Source organism: Nicotiana sylvestris, chromosome 7, assembly GCF_000393655.2.
Source record: "Nicotiana sylvestris chromosome 7, ASM39365v2, whole genome shotgun sequence".
Classification (NCBI taxonomy): Eukaryota; Viridiplantae; Streptophyta; class Magnoliopsida; order Solanales; family Solanaceae; genus Nicotiana; species Nicotiana sylvestris.
Genome location: NC_091063.1, coordinates 21,375,061 through 21,380,015, shown reverse-complemented (window position 1 = coordinate 21,380,015; position 4,955 = coordinate 21,375,061).

The window sequence follows — 4,955 nt, the reverse complement described above, 5'->3', positions numbered from 1 at the left end:
CTCCGCTACTGCTGCTGTCCGCGGCTTCCTTCTTCTGTTCTTCGATCGTCGTTTCGATCCGGTTAGTGGGTTTGAGTTTCATTTTGTCCGTATTTTGTTTGATATTTTCGGATCTAAAATTAGATATGTTCGATATTAATTTCATGTTTATCGTTTTGTTATTTTCTTCAGTTTGTTTCATTCATTCTCTTGTTTATTTTTAGGAAGAAATTGATTAGTTTAATTATAATGTTGTTAGATTTAAGTTGAAGATTCAATTAATTATTTTTCAGTTTGTTTTATTAATTTAAGAGGATTTAGTTTTAATATAGAAGAGTGTTAGTTTAAATCACTTGAATCCGTTCTTTGTTGTTTAATATAGATTTAATTCGTGTTCATTTTATTTGAAATTCGTTTTTAATTCAGTGATTTAATGTGAGTTTATGTTTTGGTTTTTAATTTTTTGATTTAGTTTGAATCATGTATCTTTGTTGTAATTTTGTTGAATTTAATTTGAAGATCAATTGATTATTTGAGTTTAGAGTTTCAATCTGTTTATTTATTTTGTTTAAAGTTTAATTTGAATTTGAGTTCATGCTTTGAATATATTTGTTTGTTATTGTTGGTGAATCTGAAAATAGGTTTGTTGTGTAAAAACATTGTTCAGTCAAAATAATTCAAGTTGTTTCTTTGTTGTTCATCATATAGTTTGAGTTTGTTCATAAAATCTGATTAGGAATTGGTTATAGCAGCTATATTTTGGTTAGAATTGATTAGTTGAACTTGTTATCGCTGACGGGGTAGATTGGTAAATTACAATATTTTCAGGGTCAAAATGGTAATTTCAGTAAGGTCAGAGGGGTATTTTATATATTGAAGTGAGACACGCGCTTGATGACGAGCATGGGGTCGTGCACTATTGGGGATTGTGACTTGGTCCATCCCGATTGATGATTTTACCGCGTATTTGACTGAAATCTCTTTGCTATCATCATTATTTGGGTTGAATGCCATATTTGGGCTTCGTGCCAACTATTTGAACCCTTCGGGGATTTTTGTTGATGTTTTCTCACTGTTTTAATTTTATGCTTGAACTCAGTCATGTTATTTTCCACTGTTTTCAAAACTCAGTCATGTTTACTCTGTTTTAACACTTGAAATGATATTTTAAATCATATTTTGGGCTGAGCATCATGTTTTACTGTTGCCCGAGTGGCTTATATGATTTTTGACTGAGTAAGGCCGAGGGCCTATGTTGTGAGGATACTTTTAGGTTAGGCTGCACGCTACAGCGGAGATACACTGATTTGATTATGAGATCGAGGGCCTGAGATATGTACGCCACGAGGTGGCTTGTTGATTTGATATGAGGTCGAGAGCCTGTTTATGATGCCACAAGGATGGCTTGATATTGCGCTTGGGCCATAAGGGGCCCCTCCAAGAGTCTGCACACCCCCAGTGAGCACGCGTACCCATTGTGATGTGAGATATAGCCCGAGGGGCTGGTATTGTTCTATGTGATTGCCCGAGGGGCTAGTATTATTCTGAGATATTTCCCAAGGGGAGGATTTGTGACATTGTGCCCGAGGGGCGAACCTTATGTGCTTATCTTTCTTATTTGCATGTCATGTACCTGTTTAACTGTGTATTTGTGCCTGAGTGGCGGGTTTTTGTGCTTATCTGCAATAATTGTTTTGCATTCATTTGCGCAACTATTGAAAAAGTCATTTTCAAAGAAGTTTACACTGAGCTAAGATGTTTAAAGAGATTTTACAGCTTCATTTCTTTCTTACTGGTTTTTGAACTACTTCTATACAGCATGTTGATGCACTTTTCGTGATTTCTTACTATTCAGACTTTAGTTATGATTATTACTCACTGAGTTGGGGTACTCACTTTATTCCCTGCACATTGTGTGTAGATTCAGGTATTTCTGAACCCGATAGCGGGTAATGGCTGATCGGAGGCAGAGTCATCGGAGTCTAGCAAGGTAGCTGCCAGGGTTCGCAACACTGTTTTCCCCCTCTTTATTTCATTAGCCTGTATTTTGTACTTTTTAGACTTTTCAGTTGTATTTAGACCCTAGTAGATGCTCGTGACTTGTGACACCCTGGTGTCGGGCTGTGTTTGGGTCGTATTCCGCACAGTATAAAAGCTTTTGCTTAGTCTTTGGTTTATTTACTCTTGCTTAGACTGTTTGCCAATGTTTAACTGTTAAAAATTGAATTGGGACTAGTTGGCTGGCCTTGTCTTCACGAGAGGCACTATCACGACCGGGTCTGGGTTTTGGGCCGTGACAAGTTGGTATCAGAGTCTAGGTTACATAGGTCTCACGAGTCATGAGCATGTTTAGTAGAGTCTTGCAGATCGGTACGGAGATGTCTGTATTTATCCCCGAGAAGTTGTAGAACCTTTAGGAAAAACTTCACATTCTTGAATTCTTATCGTGCGTCCTTGATTCAGCTTGAAATGTAACTCTTTGAATTCTTTCCACGCATTTGTGTGCACGCATGAGCGCTCAGGATCAAATGTGCATCGATGGCTTGAGATTCCCTGATCGTGGGGCGAGATGTGATCTCTGTGAGTTGATGTTGTGCCAGTCTGGAGGACTTGAGGCCGGATCTTTACCTATAGCTTGAGCACCGAGGTGCTGATTGTGTGAGCGAGTGTTTTTGAACTTAAATGTTCGGTAGCATCCCCATTAGTGGAAGTGACGGCTGGATGTCTACGTGATGGGTATGTTATGACTGCGAGGTGTATTTATATGATTTGTAAACGATGAGAAGAGTCTGCTGGAGGATAGATGAACTATTAGGTACTTGATTTTCATCTCGATTTGAGGTATAGCCCCGAGTTATGGGTGTGTGAAGAATCTTTTCATGTTTCCTAGTTGGGAGTGAAGTAAATTTCATGTTGCGGTATGAGTTCAGACTCAGGAAGACTAAGTGATTGCGTAAAGTTTATGCCAGTGAAAGGTATGTGGAAATGTTAGTTCGAGGTGAAGCAGGTGGGTTATCTCCTGCGGAGTGTTCGGAAGTTTGTGCAATCTTTATGTTGTCTGTTAGAAGATCTCATTTGCAAGTGAAAGATATGTGTTGTAATTTAAATTGGGTCGCTTAAGAGAGTGGGCTTGACTGTTGTGAGTGTGAATGCGAGATTTGCAGAAGATTTAAGTACTAGATGATCTGTGTTTTCACAAGCTTACAAAGGATTTGAGTTTAATCTCACTATGATATTATGGAAGCAATAGAGTATATACGTTATGAGTTATTGAGGGTATTTTGATCTATGGCTTCGAGCCAAGTGGGGGAGTCTGCTGTTGATTAGTTGATTGCATGGCTAGGTGCTATGCCGGTTCTAGTTTGAGGTATTCAGGTGAATCAGTTATGGCCCGCAGATATTGAGATCGAGGATGGCTCGAGTAAAGGAAATTTTTTAACAAAGGTTATAAGATGCTTCACAGGTGTGTGAGAATCACGGGATGTCTTGAGTCATTGTTGGTAAAAGACGCTCGGTGCATAGAGCCGGAAAGTTGCATGGTTGTAATGGAATGATGTCACATTCTACGGTGTCAGAGTGCCAATGAGGCACGGGTTGTTCGGTTCGTTTGATTAGGCCAATTGCAGTTTAATTAGAGTGGATGACTCTTGAGAATCGTTCTAATGGGTTCAAGACTTTACATGTAACAATTGGGTATCTTCAAGTTGTATATGTGGCTAGAAACTGAGTTTTCATTTGGGAGATGTCGAGACTTGTGTCATTTCTATATTAATTATAGGATTCTATATATCAGTATTAGGTAGGTAATGGTTCCAGATTCGCAGGATGTCCCTTCGGGGTAGGTATTTTGAACGTGGTGCTTTTGGAAACATTTAAGAGAGTTCTTAGCGGATTATGAGCCATAGACAATGTGGTTTTATGCTTGGGTTTAGTGTGGTAAGTCTGGGTTGAGGAATTTCGGTGCTACAGCAAGAAGGAATATCAAGTTGAAGGTAAATTAGAAGGAAACTCGGATAGATATGGTAGCTTGGTAGTAGAACGGACCGGTATGGTAAGTATATGATTAGTTCCTTGGGTGTGTACGAGGTGATGAGTTCCTACAAGTATTTCGCGGCAATGCTCTTAGGTTTTGATGGCTTGCGTAGCTTGGTCGAATTAGAAGGATTTAGTCCTGGCAGGTCTGGTTTGTGCAAGGGGAACTCAGAGAGTTCTTGATGGTTTCTACCTTGGTTGGAGATGTATATTTTCTATGGGCATGAGGAGCATGGGATTTATAGTGATTTTCTTCTTGATAGGATCAATGGAAAGTTCTTGACTAGTTGAGTACGTAGATGTTTGTGGCTCGGAAGGGAGATGAAGTTCTTATGTTATCCTAGGATGGTATGGCATACGCGGTATATTGTGGAGGATTGAGACTTGTGTGTGTAAGGTTACGATTCAGTTCTAAACGGAAAGTCATAAAATTCTTAGGCAGCACAGGCAGTTTCAGATGATTAGAGAAATGAGCTTCAGATGATTAGGGGGATGATATTCAGATGATTAAGGAAATGGTATTGCTAATTGGAGTAATTTTACGAGGGTATATGTTTCAGGAAAGGCAATGTGATTAAGTTGATAGTACTTCGGTAGTATTTCGGCGCTTTCTTGTTAGATCGACTGCTGATATTCGAGTTCGCTTGGTGGCACAGTGGAATTTTAGAGTATCTTTCATGGAATGATTGGGTATTTGAGGGGTGGTATGCATTCGGACGGCGGAATTGGGATCATGTATGTTGATTCATGTGCCATATGGATTTGGAGACAGGGAAGTTCTCACATTCAGGCTATGTTGTAGTTGTGAGTCGTGTGTATCAGCACTGTTTAGTGACTATCGGGGTTTGGAGACCCAAGCGGATCTTTCGTGCTTGGTATGTTAGATTTTGGATGTGATATTGGGTTCATACTAGTTGTCTCTGTATTGTGTCATTCTGGACCGT